The following is an 11,525-nucleotide window of genomic DNA, read 5'->3' as shown; positions in this document are numbered from 1 at the left end:
AAGAATTTGAGGACCAAAATGTATCGGAATGTATCAACTACATATATCGCGAATCACATCTATTTAAAACCACATAAACAACTTATGAATATCTGGCATCACTGAGCCAGTAGTGAGAGAGTGAGTGAATGCGCCCACATTCGGTAGTACATAAAAGGGGCAGAGAGCGTGAGAGTTCGCTGAACCGCGTTCGATTGCCCTTGCTTATGTTGAGCGCGCGTTTCCATACTCCACACACAAAGTAAACGGGAGTGCCGCCGAGCTTTGGAAAACACCACTGTTGATGAACCAGCAAACGCGCGGCTCGGGCCCGACCGAATCCTAGAGCGGAATATTGTGTCTATACCCGCAGCAGGTCTGCGGTCTCCCGTCTGGCAGTCGTGGCCGTTAGTCGATATCTGACTTGAAATGGATTAACTTCCTCCCACGGAGCCAGCGTACCGAAAATCGGGAACCACCACCAGATCAGAACGCGAATGCTGTGTTGCTGATGGTACTGTTCCGATACGTAAAGTGTTGGATTTCTTTTCGAGGTTTTCTGCGGAAATACCGTATCGTGCTTTTCTCGTTCGTTGCCTTGTAATATGAAAAATCTTTAAGAAGAGTTTCGATTGAAATTGTTAGTGTCCAGAGTATTTATTCGTTAAGAAAATTGTGTAAAACACTTTAGTGAATCTCCTCCTATATTTCACGACGAAGTTGTTACAAGTTATCCAATGAATTTCTGAAAGTTACACTTAGTGTATTTTACTACAGTGATTAACTTCTAACCCACCGGTCTTACCCAGTACCACCATCAAAATACCTTCCAGTGCGTAGTAGATCACCAACCAGAACCACCCACTACAATCAATATTTCGACAAATTTTGCCGAATTTCACCTATAGTCTAGCTGTGTAGCAGGACAGTGAGCAAGTCGAATCAGAGAAGAACCTCTAGTGAATCGAAAATCTAATTCCAGAGAGAGGATTCGCACTTTGAAAACACATTTTTCATACCGGTGTTCCGCCGCGCATACAGGTAGCTCTCGACTCGAAACCCCCATCCTCATCCATAGGGAGCGTGTGTGTGATTGATGATCGCGCGGTCTTCTCTAAACAAGCTTCCTCCTCTACTAGAAGAAGTGTGTGCGTTAAGCGAATCAGCAGAGCAGTAATCAAGAGCTCAGGAGCGCGGGGTGCGCGACGGTGGTGGTGAAAAGTAAACAGAAGAAGATTTCTCGAGTTTTTATGGAAATTCAAGTGCTTAGTGCCGAAGTGGTGTTGCCGTTGTTGTTGATGTTGTTATTTGTCGATACGTACTAAGAGGGGCGAAAGAAACCACCAAGTGCTAGAAATCTCTCCCGCCCGATTCTCAAGTGATTGGAGCTCATCATCGATCGCCGCCACATCTTCGAATTGATTGGAGAACGATTCGAGACCATCGCGGATCAAATCAAAGCGGCGCGACGTGGCGCGGTGGACGACGGAGCTAGCCTCAGGAAAAGGTGATTATTTCCCTCATATATGCCTAGACTCGTCGTTTTTCCTCAGTATAGGTTTTTCGGCTACTCTGTCAGTCATTTGCCCATTTTCTGGCATTAATTTAATTCCACTTCCAAATCATATACCGACGACTACTTCTCGCGTGTGAGCGCTGCGGCGGCTGCGGCAGCGGCGGTGTTAGAAGAAACGCTCCACGCCACCACGGATGGGTAAAAGACACAAATTGCTACGGGGGCTACTACGAGGAAGATTGAAGAAGCCGGACGGAGGTGGCAATGAGTTGAGCTCGCTGGCTCACTCGCTGCTGGCTTGTTCGGCTCGACTCTGTACGTCCGGTGAATTAAAGTGTGAAGTTCATTGAATCTAACAGTACTTTGCCGCCGTGGCGAAGCAAGAAGCAAACATTGGGAAACACGAACACAGGTCTCATCCATCGTGGAGAATGTTGCTCTTAAGTTGGGTGCGGAAATCTGAATGCGACGCGAATTTGTTTTCTGAGATAGGAAGTTGTGAAACTAGATCAATCAATGATCTAATGGTACATATTTATTGATATCTTTCAATTAGATTACATTCCAGATAACTGACAATAAGTTATAATTTATTGGCAAAACATTTTCAAATTATTTGAAGTAGTTAACATATAATCTGTATGACATTAAAATTCAGAGAATAATTCCTTGATAAATTGGGATTCCTGAATTTCAGAGAAGGTCTTCTAGTCCCTAGGGGTTTAGGTTATGGATCGCCAATCCGGAGACGGCGGGTTCGATTCCTGTTCCAGTCGGGAGATATTTCTCAAATCCCTGGACATCGTGTATCATTGTTCTTGGCACAAATGAACTAGTTAATAGGGATTCACGAAGAAATGCTTGGAGAAATGTTTGACAAAATATCTGGATTATCGTACAAATAATTTGAAAAGGGATTCAAGTAACAATTTCTGGAGGAATACTATCAAGAATTCTTGGAAAATTTTCAAGGAGGCTTTCTTCAGGAATCCATGGGGAATTCCTAGCAGAATTCTTCGGATAAATCACCGGAAGAGTTCCTGGAGGAATCCCTTGAAAAAATCTCTGGAAACACTCCCAAAGGAATCTTTGGATAAACTCCTGGAGAAATCACCGAAAGAGTTTCTGGAGAAACCCGGCCATGAAGCACTGGGTAAATCCCAGCAGGAATTCCTCGAGAAAGCATAGAAGAAATCCTTAACAAATCTTATTAGGAACTCTTGAAGCAATTCCAGTGGCATTCCTAGAAAAATCCTAGTATGAATCCTTCGATGAATCTTAGGTGGTATTTCTTGAGGAACCTTAAATCAAAATTGATTATAAAATAGTAATGCTGTTTCAAAATCCTTTTTTTTTTCTTGTTCATAAAATATTAATGAAATCGGGTGAAAGAGCTGACAAAATTCGGGGATAGACTGTGTAGAACAGTGATTTTTAGACCGGCGCACTTGGTGCACCGCAAAGCTTTGAGCTAGGCGCAAGACACTGTGCAATCCAGTTTAGCTTTGAGCAATGCTTATTAACTAGTTTTATTCGAATCCATTTCCATTCAGATACGTCTCCAAAATGTGGTAAATCGGACAAGACTGCTCGGTTTTGATTTGGTATCAGACAGACCTTTTTGAAAACCAGAGGCATGCAGAGCAACACTCAGAAAAAAACAGTTTTTCTCTCGTTATATCTGTCTTGCCCCTAGAGAAGAGTGTCGTTTTAGTTATGAAAGAGCTCCACGTATTCACGAAGAATAAAAGGAGATATCAACAAACACCTCGTAAAAATATATATGAACTATAGGCAAGACAGATTTAACGAGAGACATTTTTTTTCTGAATGTTGCCTCTAGTCTTCTCTGGTTTTCACAAAGCATCGTCTGATACCAGAGAAAATTCGAACAGTCTTGCCCGATTTTCCGCATTTGAATAGATTCGAATAAAAAGTTAATCAGCATTGCTCAGAGTTGCTCTGGATTGCACAGTGCAGTGTATCTGAACGACGTTCGCAGAAAGCTGTCATGCATGCAGGAATTTGCTATGTATTTTCACTAACCTCCCTTGAAGATCTCAGAAGCAATTCAATTAGTATTTTTTGACAATTTTGAACAGGTGCACCGCGAAGGATTCATTTACTAAAAAATGCACCATGAGCCAAAAGGTCTAAAACTCCTGGTATAGAATATTTGCCTTTGAGTGGGCCTTAGGGTACAAAAACAATGTGGTAATAATTCATTATAACTGTGGAAGAATACCAAACGAACTCTTTCTTGAATATTTAAGCCTTTGGGGACAAATGTGTTCTGGACCAGCGAGGTTGCATCCAGAAACGTGAACATTTTCTAATGGAATCTACGGAGAAAAATCAAGGAAGCAATTGATAGTTTTTTTTGTGAAAATTTTACAGAAAATCTTGGTGACACTAACTAAAATTATGAATGAATGAAAAGAATCCTGATGAAAATGATATGTTTTGCAGAGTTTCCTGATGTCCATATATCTTTTTCGTGTAATTTCTGTATGAATTGCTGGCGATATTCCAAAACACGTTTTTTTGGCGAAATTTTGAATGTTAAGTTTCTGAAAAAGAAATTTATAGAAATTTCTTCCTCTTTTCTGAAGAATTTCTCCAAATTTTCACAGGAAAATGTCTACCCCTGTTGCAAGATGTTCTGTCTTCAAAAAAATATCTGTTTTGATTCCAATGTCACACGCCCACCAGCACATCCAACGTCACACTCTCATACAGCTGTGTTCATGAAAATAGCAGTGAAAGTCAATTTTCATACATACAAAATGGCCAACTTTAACATACTGTAACAATATCCAAATAACCACTAGAGTTTCAGGTGGGTTTTAAGAAAGCTTCTGCCAAGCTTCAAGACTCAGAACAGCGTTCCATAGAACTGTCATAAAACTTGAATTTGTTTCATTTCAGTTTTATTGGAGGTACAGGTACTCTTCGATATAACGTACAAAAAAGTTTTCTCTTTGTACGTTCTATCGAAGTGTACGTTATATCGAAGCAGAGAAAAATTTTATATTTTTTATGCTAGTATTGATGTATTCGACGTGAAATTAATCCCAAATAATGATTTCGGTGAAATTCACAAAACCAATAATGAAAAACTTGAGTTTTGACGAAAAATTCATTTCGTTTTTTATGCTTCGATATAACGTACATTTTGCTTCGATATAACGTATACTAAATTTTTCCCCTAATTTTGCTAATTCTGGGTAACAAGGCTAATGCTGCAACAAAACATTGATTTGAGTGATTTCGTAGTTTATCTAAGCGTTATTCGTGGGAAAAATATTTTTTTTCAATGTTGTACGTTATATCGAAGCAAAATGTACGTTATATCGAATTCGCTATATCGAGGGTACGCTATATCGAGGGTACGTTATATCGAAGAATACCTGTATATCTGTATAAAAAGAACTGATAAAACCAAGTCTTAACAACATGCAAGCCTTCAGCTGATGAGCTTTGTAGTATAAGTAATAATATAATTTTTTTTATGGAATGTCAGAGATACAAAGTAAAAAAAAAACCTACCACATAAAACTAATTTCGAATTACTAGCTTCACATGCCCGTATTAAACCAGGATAAATCATGAATAAATTTCCATAGCATGCTGATGAGTTTTCTTTTGAATAGGCAAGTTGTAACTTATTCAGCTCGTGTCTTTTATTTACGAGCTTCCAATAGGATCTTTCACAATATTTTCTCCACTATTACCGTGTGCATTTGCCGTTTTTTGGGTATAAAAATTACTCTTATCTACCAAACGGAAATAAAACAAAATGTAATGCTACTAATAAACAGCTGAACTTCGAGCAGGACAATACCCAACTAAATTTTCTTGTGAATGTAAACGTCAACAAAGCTATGCTATACGAGCAGCTTCTATGCCACCAAGTCAAAGCTCTTTTCTCGGCTCCTGTGTAACCAGTAACTGAATAACATCTTGAGAAGGCGCTTTTTCAGCATTTTCACAGTTGTTAAATAATAGTTAAACGGCATCCCCAAATTAATCGACTCAATATATTGAGGTTACGGATGCTGTGACGCAATGCATGTAGAACTGGAACTATCGGTTTTAAAGTTGAATAATTAAAGTACTTGCCGCTACTTGGAATCGAACTCCCGATCCCCGTATCGACTAGTCCCGATGATGTCCTCGCTGCCACAGTGCTGTATAATATACAGTGTATATAAATAGCATAGAAAACAGTCCATTTTGTTTTACTCCAGGCAAGGCTTTATAACTATTTCATTTTGGTACAGAAGCTTGTGAAACGTCAAACGCAATAATGTTTACATTGAACAAGCTGTGTGGTTGCGCCAACAGGTTCTTCGTCACAGCATCTAGCTGAAAGAATTTTCTTTAAACAGCTACGAAGCGCTGCTGTTGGTAACATTACAAAACGTACTGTATAAAAGCAGCTGTTTTCTAGGTTTTATAGGGACTCTTACTCGATTTGCACATCTTCCGGCAAATTTTCTGGAGTTGGATTAAAGTGCAATAAAAGCAACCCAAATAATTTCACAGCACAGAGATGGATTGCTGTAAAGCATATGTGTAGTAACTACATATCCCGCTTAAAGTTTGTTTTGAAAATAATGTTTACATCCAACAAGCCGTGTTGGTATACCAACAGTTTCTTTATTCCAGCTTCTAGCTGTAATTAAATCGTATAACGGCCTTCAAAGCGCTGCTGGTTTGTGGATTTGTCAGTTTTACGAAATGTACTGTATAGTAGCAGCTATTTTGTTAGTGAGAACTCCTATTCGATGTGTTCAAGTTGGAGTTGAAATATAGTGCAATAAAGGCAGCCCCAGTGACAAGTGATTGATTCCTGAAAACCGAGTTTGGTACATAGTTGCATGGTGCTTGTTTTGCAGCTGTGTATTAGCTTATGGTTTATTTTAGACTAGTTTTCTTTTTTTAGCGTTGGCTGCTTCAATTCGATTGTTACACAACAGAAAGCAAATGACTGAAGCTAATCGTGCTGAAAATGTTAGTTGGGTAATTTCCAATAAACGATTGGTGCTCCGAAAATTTCACGGAACTTTTCGAGTGTATAACATCTGTCCATAAATAGTTCGTCCACGTTTCACTCTCAGCAGTTACTCAACCGTTTCATTTTCATTAGAAACAACTGAGCTTGGGAGGTGATGTTTCCATCATTACTTCCAATGTTTCTGAAGGACGTTCCTCTTTAGGTTGCCAAGGCCTTTCGAATATTGCTTGTTAAGGACCTATTGCAGCCTGACTGCTTCTGTATCAGATGTTTTCACACATGCATCTCTTTCTAATTTCGTTTATCGACTAGGGGATCAAAAACGATTAGTTTTGTTGTGCCTGACGTATCGCATTTTATATTTGGCCTTTTTCAAGGGTCGAAGTGTCGGGCAGAACAATACTAAGCGTCTTGATTCCCGATAATGCGAAAGCCAGTAAAAAACCAAACAGTTATCCAGTCGAGTCATTGCAAGTATAAATAATAACTGGGTAATTAAAACAGGCAACATTACATAAAGCAAAGACTAAACGTGTGAAATAATTGTACAGAATTGTATTGCTTAACAGTGCAATTATGCTGATTCGTCCCGAAAGGGGTATATCGTGTAACAGGCAGAAAGATACTCAAAGAAGTCGAGGAAATTTCCATTATGAAAAGTTTCTGGATCGACCTGGAATCAAACTCGTCACCCTCAGCATGTTCTTGCTGAATCTTCTTCTTTCTTTATTCACTTTCTTTCACTGGAACTTTGCCTGCTTCTCTTCAACTTAGTGTTCTTCGAGCACTTTTATAGTTATCGACAGGCTTGGTGGTCTAGTGGCTACCGCTTCTGATTTATATGCAGAAAGTCCTGGGTTCAATCCCTGGCCCGTCCCTTTCCTCCTACTTTGTATCTTTCTATATACTTTCTCTCTACTCTCTACATATACAACTCATGTATATAAACATGTTCATTTCATAGCCGTCGCTAGAACAGAAACGGGTTGAAAAAGCCGTTTCCCTTCCTTCCAAACTTTCACAGCACAGTGTCACAATCCTATTAGAAAACAAAACGCCTACAAGTTATGCAATCAAGCGAACTGTGCCGCACATCTTCAAAATAATAAAAACACACAATTCTATCACCTTTCCCCTGGTATCCACACACCAATGTGTGAACCTTCTGCCAACCAATTCCCACCAACACTCCAACATCCGCATGAATTTGTGCTGGCGCAGAGGTATATTCGGCCAGATGTGGATACAAACGTTAAGAAAAAAAAAAAAAAAAAAAAAAAAAAAAAAAAACGATTGCAATTATCACTTTCTTACCCCTTCCCCACATTGACCTGCAACCTGACGTGGCAGGCGCCATTGTCGCCTAAAAATAGAAGATGCATCAATGCTGAAGATGCCTGCTAGTCCCCGGCAGTTATCTCATTGGTCCTTGTGTGAGTGTGCTGGTCTGGCGATACTGGAGTAGCATCCACGGGCGGTCAATCAAGCTCAAGCTCAAGCTTCGAGCACTTCTATAGTTATTAATTGCAGAGCTTTCTTTGCCTGTCATTGCATGAATTTGTATATTGTGAGGCAAGTACAATGATACACTATGCCCAGGGAGTAGAGAAAATTTTCCCGACTGGAACGAGAATCGAACCCGCCGTTTCCAGATTGGCGATCCAAAGCCTTAACCACTAGACTCACTGCAGACCCCTTTTTGCTGAATATCCGCGTATTTATCGGTTCGGTTAGACCTCGTTAAAAAAAACTTATTGCCCAACGAGAGCTAAGTTGATGAAAATTTCTTGCACCGAAAGTGAATCACCTTCTAAGTATTAAAGAACATCAGTCCATCTCCAGCAAACTCGTGCGGTGGCGGAAAAATTTCCCGAAAAGTGATAAACGCCGGAGTTTCATGGAATTTGTCTTTTGCCGTGTTGTCTGTGTCTCTCGCGCTCCTAGCGGGCGGAAAATGACAGGACCGTAGGTACAGGACGACGTGTCGGTTCCATTGTCGTTGTTGGAGTCGTTGTCACCGCCACGGCCACGCCAAAAAAAGCCAGCACTCTTGAACTTGGCGGCGCAAACTTTGCCTATTTCGGAGGAGAGCTGTTTGATATGGAGAAGAAAAAGTTAAATTCAATTTTCGCGCTTGGCGAGAGCTGACGGCGGCATGGTGGTTGTTGTGGTGGTGTGGTGGGGTGCGTAGATACTTAACTACGGAGTCCGGGGCTCGCAGTTATTGTTTTCAACAATATGATGGTCTTAAGGGCGGACGGGACGGTCGAGGAAATATCCGCCATTGCTCTGTGGCTACTAAGATGGTAATCTCAGATTCTACTTCATATTTTGCAACAAAAACCTATCATTGTGTATGCTCACTTGCAGTGCATATGCTGATTGGTTTTCAGCAGCTTCAGTGCGATAGAACTCGAGATTACCATCTTCAAAATCGCGAGGCAAATTGTTAGAAAGAGAGGCAAGATAGGAAAAATAACACGGCGTCCCGTTTCACCTTAAGCATCCAAAGTAGGTGAAAAGAAAGGCGTTTCGCGTGCCAAGCGGCTGAGGAGTTGTCTATTTAACATATTCGAGCGGTAGGATGTACACATTTGCTTTCAAGCTGCACGATAGGTGAAGGTTTTCTTCCATGATGGGCTTGAAGCGTTTTGGTGGAAATTGACTCAGTAGAGCTTAAGAAAGTAAATAGTTCCGAGTCAAGTAGGTTTTTCGTGTCGAGATGAGGAAACACGTCTATTAATTAAAGCGGAGTGATTAAAAGTGGATAAATTATGTTTATATTTATCCTGTACTGGCCGAAAATATAGCCTGGGTTCTTCCTTTATCACTTGTACAACCATTGTAATTGTTGAACTTAATATCGTGGAGCAATGTTCACCAAAATGCCAACACTATCCCCTCCATATCATGTTTACTTACTTCAAGTGCAAAATCACAGCGCAACGCAATCAAATTCCATAAATGGAACTCGACACAGCATTCTCCGTGCGAACAATATTTCATTTTTATCAGAACCACATGCAAGACACTACAACAAATTCTGGGAAGTCTTTGTTCTCGTCGTCTTCTTCTTCTTCTCCTCCACCAACAACGTACCGACATTTCCTGCCCTGGAGAGTTTATCGCAGTAAACATTTTATAAATTTGCTCCCTTCTGGCCGGCCACAGCACATCGCATCGTTCCTGTGCAGCAGCAGCAGCACATAGTGGAGAAAAGTGATGATAAAGCTATGGCTCATAATTCTCCGATAAAAATTCATAGTGCGCCGATCCTCCACCGTGCCGTCCCGCCTCTGGGCCCCGTTTTCTCCTAGATATGCCTAGATGGAGCAAAAGGAACACGTTCCACCCGACTGATGATAACAACGTTGATTATGTTAGACACCATACACACACATGCACAGAGCACATTCATCGGCCGATCTCATTCTTCCGAGCGGCCCCATTCTGCTTCTGCTGCTGCACCTTGTCTATCCTAGACATTCCCGGCAAATCACGGGCCTCTCCTCCGGCTGAACCTGGCATTTATGTCTGAAACGCTTCCCACCGTCGCGTCGCGCCCCATTCCGTGTCTACGGATGACCAATACGGGGGCTTTCCACAAACCTCTTAACTTTGGTCTAGTGGAGTGGAAGGAAGCACACCCGTATCGGAGAGATAAATATTCATGCTTTTCTTGCTGTGCTTGTTCCACTTCTGCAGCAGGCTGTGCCCGTTTAGCGCACATCATTTTGCGCGGTTCTTCCCGTTTTACGCGCGCTTGTACACAGTGAAAAGTAAGAAGTGAGTTTGCTCTATATTTTTTTCGTAATCACTCTCAACCGATTGCTAAGCTTCAGCAACTGTCACCGAGCTCGATCGGAATTCACTTGAACAATAACATTAGATCACTCTATCGAACATTGCAGTCGACTCAACGCTTAGAGTGATTTCTCGCACAGTTGTACTGATGAACAATAATAGTACAGAAAATTTATAAAGTTTTCGCACACAAGCTATTTCTTTGAGCGTTTTGCTGCCTCTGAGTCTGATGATGTGGAGCGGAGAACTGCGGAGAACTCTGGTCAAAACACATCTTCTCCACGTAAGAAGCTGATGATTTCAGCAGGAATTTTGTTAGAAGCTCAGGAGATTACAGATGAAAGCAGGATGACACCCGAGGATACCAGAACTTTGAGGATTCCGTGAAGTAAGTGAGAAAAGTAACCCAAGTAACATTTTGATGGACAATTACTCTTATAGATGTTTTGAGAACCATCGTTAACCTTATACCATTTATTTTGATTCTATGATAGTTCTGAAAACCTCTTCCAGGCTATTTGTTTAGAAAATGTTACTTGGGAAAGGTGGGATTCCAGCTAGAAGCTGGCAATGCATTGCAATGCCGGGAGCAAATGCTGGGGGATGTTGGGGGCGATTCTGAGAAATAATCTGTGATTTGTTAGAGTTACAACCGCTCTAGAATAAAATCGTGTTAGCGAATTTGTGATTCGAAATTCGGAGTAGACGAATCTTTCAGAAGAAGCTGACAAGGACAATGCTGATAGGGAATTATATGATAATTAATGAAGAAGATATGAGAACTTCTGTTCAGACGCGCCAACTTGGTTAAATTATTGGGGGGCGAAGCCTGGTTTTTCTGATTTTTTGTATGGGAAAATCGGAAAATCGTCAAATATTGGGGGGGGGGGGGTGGGGTCAAAACCATGCTTGCCCCCCTAAGTTGGCGCCTATGCTTCTGTTACTCTGATATTACACGTTGGGATTACAAGACACTAATCAAAAGCAATTGAAAACATCCACTCTTAACCATATTCCAGGAATTTCTCCAAGAGTTTTGTTCTGAGGGTTTCTCTCAAAATATATTACATCCGTATTAAGGAATTACCACCAAATTTGTGCTAGGAATGGTTTCAGAGATTGTTTTGGGAATTCGTTTGCTGACTGGTCCAGAAATTCCACCTTGAAGCCCACTAGTAACTTCACAATCAATTCTGGGTCTACCTT

General features: G+C 40.9%; 1 long non-coding RNA gene across 1 annotated transcript; it reads right to left on the bottom strand.

Annotated features, from left to right (window-relative positions):
• Positions 1-469: 469 nt before the first annotated feature.
• On the bottom strand, positions 470-11,195 carry LOC134284709 (uncharacterized). The gene is made up of 2 exons (XR_009995893.1): positions 9,013-11,195; positions 470-8,761 (listed from the first exon to the last, which is right to left on the bottom strand). It is a non-coding gene; the product is annotated as an uncharacterized LOC134284709 (long non-coding RNA).
• Positions 11,196-11,525: the final 330 nt, after the last annotated feature.

This window comes from Aedes albopictus, unplaced genomic scaffold, assembly GCF_035046485.1.
Source record: "Aedes albopictus strain Foshan unplaced genomic scaffold, AalbF5 HiC_scaffold_595, whole genome shotgun sequence".
Taxonomy (NCBI): Eukaryota; Metazoa; Arthropoda; class Insecta; order Diptera; family Culicidae; genus Aedes; species Aedes albopictus.
The sequence above is the reverse complement of the archived record's forward strand: the minus strand, read 5'-3'. Positions and strand labels throughout refer to the sequence as shown.